General features: G+C 42.5%; 1 long non-coding RNA gene across 3 annotated transcripts in view; it reads left to right on the top strand.

Moving 5' to 3' along the window:
• LOC107320432 (uncharacterized) overlaps positions 1–12,243 on the top strand; it is a 181,692-nt gene that overhangs the window by 45,141 nt on the left and 124,308 nt on the right. Inside the window, exon 4 of one of the 3 annotated variants that reach the window (XR_014935474.1) lies at positions 701–822. This is a non-coding gene — a long non-coding RNA (uncharacterized LOC107320432). Of the gene's footprint in view, positions 1–700; positions 823–10,222; positions 10,603–12,243 lie in introns of those variants that run through there. The other 2 variants (XR_014935476.1, XR_014935475.1) reach the window with 2 other exon arrangements.

Raw genomic sequence — 12,243 nt, 5'->3', positions numbered from 1 at the left:
CTTAAATTCTTAATAAGGCATATATATGCTTCTTTAACCAAATTATGCTTTTAGGGCTAAGATTATTTTTTTTTGCAATCCAGAGTCCATTCTGGACTTTGATATTATCTGAGGAAACACTTTTCATAGTGAGAAAATTAAATTCCCTTCTCATTGTATTGCTGGCAGTGATTTAATCTTCAGATGACTTCCCTTGTTTCAGTTTGTGCTCATTGCCTCCCATACTGTCACCAGGCACCCCTGAGAGGAGCATTGTTTTTACTCCTTCTCTGCCCCATCAGGTATTTAGATACATTGAGAAGGTCCTTCAAGCATCTCCATGGCCAAGTACTGGACTCAGGGCTTAATGATAGCTCTTACGTTGGAAAAACCATTGCACTCCCTTGTACTTAGCTTTGGGTGAAAGCACCTGCAGTCACTGCACAACAGCCAACAGCAGAGTTCATTTTATCAGCAGCTTATATTTACTGTGGTATGTATGGCTAGGATCGGTGCAGTACTGTTATGCAGACGTATTGGTGCTAATGATGTTAGAAAAAGAAAACCTGTGTGCTGTACGAAGGCAAAGAGAAATAACTTGAATATACGGATGAAAAAGTTGAAATCATAATCATGTTGATTTCATTGATGTGGGTACTGGAGGTAAAATTGTAAGAACAGAAAATGAAAGGAAGTGTTTCATAGTGTCTTGTCTTTCCAGGAAAGGGAAGCTTCCGTGTCTGCCCTGGTAAATGGTTCTCCTACAACACCATGTCCTGTCCTCCAGCCAAGGAGGGCTGGCTGTGACAGCTTCATGGCCCATCAGCACTGCTCCTCACAATGGTAGGTGCTACTGGAAAGTGTAGGAAATTCTCTCTCTCTCTTCTGGTTTTATAGACAATCGGTGCTGAGTCTCCAGCAGTCCTGGCTAGCTTGCCTGAAACAATTAAGAATAACACATTGTTGAAGTGATTTTTATGGGTCCAGCACAAGTGTAGGGGATGATTTTATGGGCTAGCACATCCTGAGGGGATGAAAAGACATGTGTTTCCCTGAAGTGTTGTGCTTGCTGCTCAGTGAGCTTCTGCGGGCAAATGAAATTAGGTTATGGGACAGAAAACATGTTGTGGTCTCAAGCCAGAAATGTTGCTCTCTCTGTGCTGGAGATGTGGTATCTCTTCAGATCAGCATAGGAAATATGCTTTGATAGCTGTTATTGCCTTTTGAAGATGCATGTCTTCATGGGCATGATATGGAGAAAATGAAGGGAAGCAGCTGAGAGGAGAGCAAAAAATGTATGATTAATTAACCAAAAGGATGTAATTCAGTGGGGAGAATTATGCTATCAACAAATTACTTGTAGACTAAATAACACTCTCAGGATGCCGGATTTAGTAATGCAGACACATGGAAATGCATTTTGTCTGCAAGTTAAATGTTTGAGTCTCATCTTGTACGTAGGACTTCTGGGTGAAGTTGGTTGCACAAAAGATAGTTGATTTATTTAATGAGATTTTTCTTTGCTGTTGCATGACTTGGGGTACAAACTGTATTCCATGAACTGGGTGATAAAGCCACATCTTTCGGTGCAGTTCCTCAGCAATGCTGGGAGAACTTCTCTGAACTGGTAAGCACGCTCATCCCCACTGATACTGGCAGAATTGCCTCCTAGTTGCTTTTAAATGATGTAGTTTGTGTGTGGGCGTTGTGTTCTGGGTACAGTGTCATACAGGAATTTAGTTAGGCAGCAGTATTCCTCACTTTTCTGTAAAGTAGCGTTATTTTATATTTTCTAGCTATTTTTGAGTCCAACATTCAATAGGTGATCCCCAAGTTTTGGGCGAGTATACAAAAAAAGCATACTTGACTGGCTCAGCCTGCCCAGTCAGTCATCGGGGAGGCTGCAGCACTTCTAAGCACGGGCTCAGTTTATGGCCTGAGATCAGGGAACAAGTGATGTGCTCTTGCAGAACACTTCTCCCTCCAGCCCCTGCAGTGCCTCCCCCTCCAGCTGCCATCCCTGCCTTTCAGTCTGGCATTATGCATGGCCATGGCAAAGCTGGAGGGTACCTGGACAGGGTTGTAGGGTCCCACATCCTCCCACAGGAGCAGAAGTGTGTCCTGGATCTTTCCCCTGTACCGCAGGTAGATCCAGAACGCACTGGTCTTAGAAGCAGGTTGTGCAGAATTTGATGGTTTGGTTTTTCTATTTATTTTAAGCTCCAGTCTTAGGAGTTACTTCATTTTACAAGTTGGAGAACTCTGCATGTCGTTGGGAAGCATAGATAATTTATTTACTAAACTCTTCTGGCTGCTTAGATACTGAGCTGGTTTGTGTATTCAGTTCTGTTACGAAACTGTTTTGGCTGCAAGCATATCCCTTAGGTACAATAAGAAGAAGGAGTAAATATCAGCCTCTCTGCTTGCATGGCACTGCCTTTTGGGAGCCTTCCCTGGGCCTCTCTGCAGAGCAGACTGGCAAGTATTCATCCACTGTGTTACTTCAAGTCATAGAGATTTGTGCATTTATTTTACAGGGACTTTTCTAACCTCTGAGTGCTCTTCCCTCTTATACTATGAACAGATTTCTTGGTAATATGATTCCAGTTCCACTCATCACACTTCCATTTGGGACTCAGTTTGCTGTACTGCTGTTTTGTACATGGAGAAGTATGATTCTGACATTAGCAGTCAGTATTGCTAGTGACTAGGATGTGCACTCTGCCATATAGCTCTGTTCTGTCCCCTCTGATCCAGGTAAAGGCTTTGTGTTGCTGTACAAATGAAGAACTGAATGCAGTCCAGAATCTGGAGTAGTGACTGCTAATATTCATGGCAGTTTAAACAGCAGCATGTTCTGTAAATGTGCTTCTGGTCAGCATTTTTTTTTTTCTTCTGAAGAATTACAATCATGCTGTTTGCACTTTGATATCTCATCCAAAGCCAGCCAGAGCTGAGGAAGCATTTGGACAGTGCATGCAGATGTAGGGTTTAATTTTTAGGTAGCCCTTTATGGAGCCTTGAGTTGGACTCAATGGGCCTTCTGGGTCTCTTCCTTCTGGTGTTCCCAGAGTCTGTTGCCAGCTCAGAGGTGTTCCCTGTAGCACAGCATGTGGGCCTGCTTGGTTTGCTCAGGTGGGGAAGATGCTGATCAGGGGCAGAGAAAAAACCTTTTAAAACAAGTTGAACGTGGGGACCAGTGGTCATCATTTCTCTGTTAAGAGGCTGTTGTCATTAACGGTCTGTGTGCTGGTGTTTGGCACTTCATCCTCTTCCTTCTAAGCATGACGGTAGCAAGAAGTGATGTTCTTTATTTCACTCAGTATCATGTTTTTGGGCTTCTGGTCTCTTAAATCCTGTCATAGCTTTTAGTCTAGAAGGGAGCAGAAGTATGTGAGAACTCAAAGCTGCTTTAAATCACAGCAATAATAATACCCACACAAATAATCATTACAGTTAGCTAACTGTAATAACAGCAGACTTTGGCTTTTTGTTTGTTTTTTGTTTTTGTTTTTTTTTAAGCACTTTTAGAAATAGCAGTCAGTCCAGAATAAACTCACCATCAGTTACTCTGATTTACATCCATTTAGCAGAGCAGAATCTGACCAATTCAATACATTCCTGGGGTTTAAGAGCAGAACTCTCAACAACAAATCCAGTTCTACAGAAACAAGGCCACGATCTAGATGTTAATGCAGCAGTCCTCAAGAGATGCTTGCAGAGAGATACGCTGCAAGGTCACTTGGCATTTTACCATGCAGTGACATTGTGGGTTCTGACAATTCACTGTAAAGAAACTCCAGAGCACGTGGTATCTAAAAGCAGCATCTGGCATAGCCACTACTACCAGTTGTCCTGAAAAAATGGGAGCTGGACAAGTGTTTATTGTAAAGTTAGCTGGGCAGAAAGCTTGTGACTCAGGCTATGGCTGGTGGGAGGTATTACTCAGCTCCGTGTGAACCTTCAGTAAAGTTCAGTACAGTTTTGAAGCTGTGGTTTTGGCCAGGCTTTGCTTTTTCTGCGTCAGTCGGTTCCTTCTTTGTTTGGACCATGGTTGATTTAAACATTATTTTTATGAGTGGATCCATTGACTGTTTTGACTGTGTTTGGTTTTTTTTTTTTCTTTTCTTTTTTTGATCCTTTGGTTAGGAATAATTTGGGGGAGGATGATTTAAATAAGGACTGATGTGTCTTGGCTGGGCTTCCAGTGGCTCAGGAATGCATTCTTCACCACTGTCTGCTCCTCCTTTGTGGCTGGCCAGGATGCTGAGGATCTCGAGATCCAGAAGGCACTTGCTTTTCTCCATAGGGACACCTGGTGTATTTTATGACAAGGGCTTTATACCAGCTTTAGCTGTCTGAATTGGCCTACACTGCTTCTTCCAAGTATTCCAGGAATTTGGGATAGAAAGGGGGAATTCCAGTGTCTCATTAAAACGTAAGCAAACAAATGAATTTAAGCCTCACTGTATGCAAGCTTATTTATTTTAATTCTCATGCACTTTGTTGTTGTTGTTGTTGTAGTTATTCAGGTAATTTTAAAAAAAATCACACATCTGGAAAAAGAATGTTTTTTTAAATCTTTTTTAATAGCAAAATACAGCACCCTATAAGAAGTAAAAGCAACCAGTGTGGCTGGGGATGCGGCCTTAGGGTGAGGATACCAGACTTGCATCATTCTTTCTGTTGCTACTCTCACACATTGCTTTGGGAGAGCCTTCTGACTTTGAACGTGAGGCTCTTCCTTTTCACTGATTCACCCCATAAACAAGCTGTGTTGTGATTCATTCATTGAGGATATGGATGTAGCAAAGCCTTACTAATGTTTCAGGAGTTTTAACTATGTTTCAGATACCATGAGGGGGTTTGGGAGTACTGGAAAGCTTTTGAAATCTTCAGTGCTTGCATTATAAGTCTTCAAAATGTAGAAAGCCCTGTTGGGTCCACTGTTTAGGATACTGGAGCAGATTGGAGAGCTGATAACATCATCTAAATCAACAAAAACACCCAACCTGCAGTGTACATAATGGTATAGGAGTCTGCTTGCCTGACTCCCCTTGAAAAGTTTGCAGCTATTTCCATACTGACTCCCACCTACCCAACTATGGGGATCAGGCACTGAATCAAATGTCACCTCAGCAAGAAGAACGTGCATGAGCACACAGTGAAAGTGGAAAATGAGCCCCTTTATTATAACAACCCTTCTAACCTCTGAAAAAAAATAAGATGGAAATGGCAATTACTTTTGTCTCTGAAGGAAAAAAAAACCACCTTTTTTGCACATATTTTGGTTTGATGACAAGTCAGCAGATACAGCTCTCTATTGGGGCTGCTGCAAAGCTACTGGAAAGGAGTGGGCTGTTTGTTAAAAACTAGCTGGTGCTGAACAAATGTAATAGCTGTCTTCAGTGTAATTAATGACTCAGTTAGCACATAAGGGGAATTTGATAGATATTATATTCTTGGCTCTTAGCAAACAGTTGATTTCCTGCCATAAGAAAATCTATTAAAAAGCTGGATATATAGCAAGCAGATAAAAATTCCATGGCGTAGATTCTGTATTGGCTGACATGCAGGGAAGAGAGTAACAATGATGCAGAGACCTCTGAGTGTGAAATCCTATAAAGCATTTTTTTTTCTTCAGACATCAGTGCTGGGGTCCAATTTGTTGTATCTTTTATATAAAGCATTTCTGCAATTCCTTTTTTGACCCTAAACCAGGCTTTGTAAAACCAGAATATGTGATGGAAGGTTCCATTTTGAAAACACCGATTGGAAGACACTGATTAACCACAATGTGGATGTCCTTTGCTGTGTTTACAAACCAAGCACTTCAGTACTGAGCCTGAGATGTACTTCTAGATGTACTTCTCTTTGTGTTGTTGCCTCCTCATTGTTGACAGATAATTTCATTAATCCTTGCAGGGCAGGTAGCTGGTTAAGCAAGCAGCCTTTTGGACTTATCTTTGGAAGGCAGGTGAATGCAAAGAGTATTTAGCTAAATGCAAATTGATATTAGAAATTGTGAGCACTTTGCTTCCAAGTGATTTTCTCCTGTTTTTTGATTCAAACAAGAGCAACATGTGAGTATTATTATTATTATTTATTTATTTATTTATTTTTAAAGCCAGTAACATGTTAAACGTAGCTTTCTTTGCATTCTGATAACCGATGAGACTTTGGCTGGCAACAGCTTTCAGTAGTGTCTGAACTAGACTGGATTTGTCTCATGCTCTTAATGTGTCAGTATTTCTTTTCCAGACATTTGAATCAATCATTCCTTTGCTGTTTATCTCTTCTGGTTGCTGGAGATGAGGGTTACCACATCACATCCTGATTTGTAAGATCAAGCTTGGTGATTTTCAGTAATTCAGGATATTCTTGCTTTTACTTAGGTAAAAGAAGGTATAATCTACCATACTGTGACATTTGCTTTCCTTTTCTTTTGTGTAATGCCAAGGGATTGTGTTGGAGGTGCCTGCTGCTTCATGTGGCATCCCAGAGCTTCCCACGCAGCTAAAGTTTCTGGTTATGTAACAGGAAATTCTCAAATATGGTCAAAATTCAATTTCTAGTGTTTTGGCATCTATATTAAAGTCAGAATGGTTCCAATTCAGACAGTATGGTCTCACATATGTTTTTTGTCTCATATTGAAAGAATTTGTACCAATTTGGCTACATGACTACTCCACCCATAGTTTGCATATTGTCTTCTTTTTATGGTGAGGTTTGCCTGTTAAGTAGAAAGACAAAATATGCTTAAATTACAGAAGCAGAGATAGCTTAGAGGCTCAATACAGTACAGGCCAGCTAGAGTTTGACTTTAGTCCCAGAACACCACAATTCTAATGTGTGATCAGATGTGGGTGTGAACCTTACAGACAGGTGTTTTTCCTGGGTCAGTTGTTTACCTTGCCATGAAAGCCAGTTCTTCTTTTCTCTACCTCTATTTTCATTGTTCATATCTATCTGCATCACAGAATCTCTGAAATATTTATTTTCTTTCTGCTACCTGTAAGGTGTAAGGAAGTTTGTGTCTGAATGTCTTTTTGCAGTATGTGCAATGAGGTTGTCAGTCTTTCAGGAAGGTGAGTGCCTCCAGACAGTAAGGAAAACTGCTGGCTCGGGCTTCACCTCCATTAACACAAGGTCAGTCCTTTTCCTCAGAACAAGTCCTGCATCAAGCCATGGTTTTAACTTGCAGATGGAGTTCTTATCTCAGGACTGAAGTGCAGAAGCTCTCTGACCTCTGAAGGCACCCTTACCTCATGTGGGTGTGACTGGCTGCTTTGCTGTCCTACAGAGATGCTTTAGAGCCCCAGAGTGCTTTTTTCCAGAGCCCAGATGAGGCCCTCCTTAAGCTGAACTGATCCGTATCCTCCTGGAGGCCTTTTCTTTGTTGGAAGCATGCTTTAAAAGTAAAACTAAATAAAACTGTGGATTTCCATTTAACCATGTTCTCCTCAGTGCTGTGTAGAACCGCACTGCAGAATTAGCTCCTTGGTACTGCTAATAATACATAAACCTGTAAGAAGTGGAGGAAAATGTCTTTTATTTAAGTTTTGTGGAAAGAAGATGTAGAGGAGGGTTTGTGTTATGAAACAAAGTTTCTTCACTGTGACTTGTTAATAGGTACTTTCAAATGTTATGCATTGTAATATGTGTATGTGTTTATACATACACAAATATATAGGGATAAATAATACATACGGCTTTTTAAAATGTTATGAAGCTGAATATCCAGTACATTTCCAGGGCAGAGCTCCTTGTCCAGCTCAGCATCTCAAAGATCAACATGTTATATGAATTCTCTGCAGCTGATAAAGTGCATTTATTTTAAGGAAACTCTTCCAGTGCCTCATGGAGTGCAGCCTACTTCTGCAAAGGATCCTGATTGTCTTCCAAGTATGATAGCATTTTCATAGCACCCCATAGTTATCTCTGCAGTTATGCTCTTTTATTGGCCTAGTTGTTCTAGTACTGTCCCTTTCCTTACCTGTCCAATTCCTTACAGGTGCTTATCTCAGCCCTGATGGAGAAGGGTTTTGAGCTCTACGAGCAGCATCTTCCTGGCTGGGGTGATGCCAGCCTGTTTTGCTCTTCAACCTTGTGAGTAATACTTGTCCTTCAGCCTTAGGTGGAGGCGTGTGCTCCTCAGAACTTACTTTTTACCTAATTGAAGAGGTTATAAAGCTACTCATCATAACTTCAGCACAGGTGCCTTGGAACCTCTCCCTCCTTGTCACTGCTGTGCAGCTCTGTGAGCTCAAGAAGAGCCTAGCATGAATCTATCTTTGACACGTCTGGATCCAGCCCAGGCCCAGTTGGCTGAGTGGTTTTCTGGCAAAGTCTTTTTTTTCCCATCCGTATCCATTCTTACAAAGTGAGCTTTCCCCATTCAAATATTTTGATCTCACTGAAATGTTTCGGTTCAATATTTCTTTTGCAATGTCATTTTCTGAAAACAAGCACGTTCATGTAGAATGTTTGAATCTTTTCTAAAATACTTCTGCAACTGGAAAATGCAGTTAGAATAATGTCCATTTTGGAGAGGTCCTACACATTGACCCAAGGTAACAAAATTGTAAGGAGCTCTGGACATCTTCCAGTTCAACCCCCTATTAAATCAGGCTCCCTACAGTGGGTTGCAGGGGAAAGCATCCAGACAGGCTATAAATATCTCCAGAGAAGGAGGCACCACCATTTCTCTAGAGCCCAGAACTGTGCACAGTATTCCAGATGTGACCTCTCCTAGGGCAGAGCAAAGGGGGAAGATCACCTCTGTTGACCTGTTTGGGCACTCTTTGTTCAATGCATCCTAGGATGACCTTCTTGGCCACAAGGACACACTGCTGGTTCATGGTCAACCTGTTTTCCACCAGGATCCCCCAGGTCCTTATCCATAGAGTTCCTTTCCAGCAAGATGTGCAAAGCCTTGTTCTTTCTCAGTTATTTGCTTCTTTTTTTCTGCGTATCAGCACTTTGCAGGTGCCTGAAGGCAGTGTGGTACTGCACTGTGCAACAGGCACTTAGCTCCTGACCAGGCAATTGCATGGGCACCAGCTCATCTGGGTATCCTGCAGAATACTGGGATCAGAGCAGGAGCTCTGTGAACCCAAGGAGAAGCCACAAGACTTTGGAGGTTTCTTGTCCCTCTGAGCAGGCATGGCAGAAGCTAAGCAATCTGTTAAAGCACATACATGCCTTATAGCACGTGTGTGCTTCTTGTCTGTGAGACATTTGTATTTTGAAAGCTAAACCCCTCTGCAGTCAGGAGGTTACCATCCAAACTGGAGACTGCTGAGGTGCCGGAAGGCCTTTCAAGGGGAAAAGTCATCATCTCTTCTTTTGGAGAGAGATGTTCATTGGGGGTGAGCACTGTGCAGAAAGTAGAAGGGGGAAAGGTGTTTGCATGAGTAGGTGTAACTGAAAGGAGCAAAAAGGAACAGGCCCAGGACAGATTGCTGGGGAGGAGGTGGATCATTGCAGATTTGTTGCACTTAGCATTAGGAATTGCTACAGAGCATGCAGGTTGTAGTGATTTTCTAATACTGAGTAATATGTCAGAAAGGCTATTCTGGATTTAGACCAATATATACAGTTTCTTGTCTAAGCAGAACCATATGCTCAAATGAGAGATCATTTTATTTTACTAGGATGGACAGTAAGTAGAAACACATTCCAGATTTCATGAGGTTTCGTCCCCCCCCTTGGCAGTCACAGGGCTGCTTGTGCTTAGTCTATGGTTTTTCAACTGTTTGATACCTGTCCGTTACTTTGCAGGGCTTAGAATCTGACTGTATCATGGTGTCTGTTGAACTGTGACTAATGGCTGCATCACAGAGCTGGTTTACCAGGTCACCTCGGCTGTAGCTGGTAATTGTGAACAATAAAACAAATGGGTCTGATGCATGCTTTGCCAGCATGTTGTACAGTAGAAGATGGAGCTTTTGTGTCCGTCCTCTACTGAAGACTTAATGTTCTGTGTTCAGAGCCTGACCTCAACCAAATCCTTTCTGACAGCCTCCAAAGAAAAAACCTGTTGTGGAATGTGCAAGCTGGTGTTTAATACATGAGCCCTTCACAGCAGGTTGAGCAATAAGAAGTAAGTAGATATTTATCCAGTCTGACATTGGTAAATAGTCACCCCCCCTCCTCCTGCAGCCGCTGATCATTCTCATTCCAGTTCTGCGTGTATTTCTGTGTTGTTCAGCTCCACCATCAGCCATGCAGCTGTCCCTGGGTGTAATGAGGCCTTTCTGACCTGATCCTAACACGGACCCTCTGATTGCTCACCTGGACCAGTAACAGCTGGCCACTGAACAGCATTTAATGGCCATGGTCAGAGACTCCATGTATGGGACTCTGCTGGCATCGCTTTAGGAAGGGGAGGGGATTGGCTACTGAGGTTGACTAGCTCAAAGCAACACAGATATAACTAAAAAAACTGTGTTATATCACGTGCTCATCTACTGCCTGGATTCCACCTCCTGCTGCAGGCACTGCCGCTTCCCTGCATGCCCTGGGAACTGCAGAAGGTTCAGGTGCTATGGGGCTACAAAGAAAATCTGATCTGCTTCAGCTTCTTCTATGCTCTTTGCCGGGTCACTTCTTAGGAATAAGGTGGGTCACCCCATGTGATTTCTTTCCCCTCCTCTGCCTTGGCCACCATATCCACCCTGGGAAGTTGTTTGCCGATGCCCAGAATGATGCTTCTCCCTTTTAGCAAAGTGAGCTTACAGCACTGAGCTCTCAGGACTGAGTGCTGTCAAAATTGCTGCTTTCCAAAGGAGCCTCATTCAGGAATTCTACAGGTATTTCCTATCTGCTCTGCTGTGTGTCTGTGTATCAGTTAAGAGGCTGAGAACAGCTGAGCATCAGCAATCTCCTTGTGCCATGTTCCATCCTGTGGCTTGTTGCTCCATCTCTGAGATACTTTATCCTACTCTCTAAACCAAGCATGTGTCCAGGAGATAAACTAATTCTGCTGGTGAGTGGGACTCCTGAAGGAGCTGGGCTGGGGCAGATGGAGATGCCTGGGATGGGCAGGGGAAGCAAGGGGAGGTCTGCGTGTGTTTGTAGGCAGTGGGGTTAGAAACTCCAGGAGGACTGAAGGAAAACATTTCCTTCTCCGTGCCTTGGTCATCAAAAACATGTTTGCTTGAGTAAGCTAGAAGAACCCCTACTAGGGGCAAATGCTACTGATCTGTTACAGAAATCTATTCCTAGAGAGCTCTGAATGAGTGCACAGAGCATCCAGAATGAAGCGTGTTCTGCTGGGCCAAAGAGTTCTGTGTAATCAAACACTGTAGTTTTGCTTTTTGTTGTGGCAGGGACCTGCCTTCCATTGTGCTACTGAAACATCATCAAAGCCAGGAAATGAGAGTGACATTCCAGTGAAAACCTTTGCAGTGCTGCCGCAGAGAGCCTTAAATTCAAAGCAGGTCTGTAGACTTGGCATCTTTGCTAATAACAATACAGTATGTGCTGAGAGCCCGTCTGGAGGCAGTGGAAGAGGGGTTGTGCTTCTGTGGTGAGGTACGAGGCTGCTCTAATGATTTATTCAGCTCTAAATTGAGGCAAATTGTACTGAAAGCTGCAGGATGCTCCCAGAGGGGACAGTCTGAGATTTCAGCAAAACTCTCCAATGGGCTGGGAGTCTGTTTAAAAGGGTTTGAAGGAAAATAAATGTTTGAGAGACTTAATATTCCTAAATTCTGAGCTTTGTTTTTCCCCGGTGAAGGAGGCAGATAATGTCCTTAAACACTCATTTTCTGCTTTCTAAAGGAATTATTGCTAGCAACATTCTGCAGTGAATATTCCTTGTTCAGTTTCCTCTTACCTTTGTTTGGTTCATACTGGTTTTGTTCTGTGTATTGGACTGTGTGCTCTGCTGATTCCCATTCCCTGCAGTAGGGACCAATACGCAGCAGTCTATTATTTCATAGGCAGACTGTTCTAATTCAGTCTTAAAACAATAACTTACCATCAGTTACTGTTATTTTTTTATTGTCTTTTCCTAGTACTTTAAAAATCAAATCTAGAAGGAATTGCATTAGGCCAGTGAATGATTCCAGCTTACAGTGCCCACACATTTGGGAAGTCTGCTTCATCACTTCATTGCTATGTTTATCAGTAAGTAATTATAGCTATTTGATCCTTTTTTAATCACATAAGTTGCAGAGCAAGTGGCTGTGCCTTACTGTGTGCTTTCATGATGTTGATACATATGCAAGTGACCCTCTATGGACATCTGAAAGCAAC

This window comes from Coturnix japonica, chromosome 18, assembly GCF_054131305.1.
Source record: "Coturnix japonica strain WE chromosome 18, WE-NBRP24, whole genome shotgun sequence".
Lineage (NCBI taxonomy): Eukaryota > Metazoa > Chordata > Aves > Galliformes > Phasianidae > Coturnix > Coturnix japonica.
The sequence above is the reverse complement of the archived record's forward strand: the minus strand, read 5'-3'. Positions and strand labels throughout refer to the sequence as shown.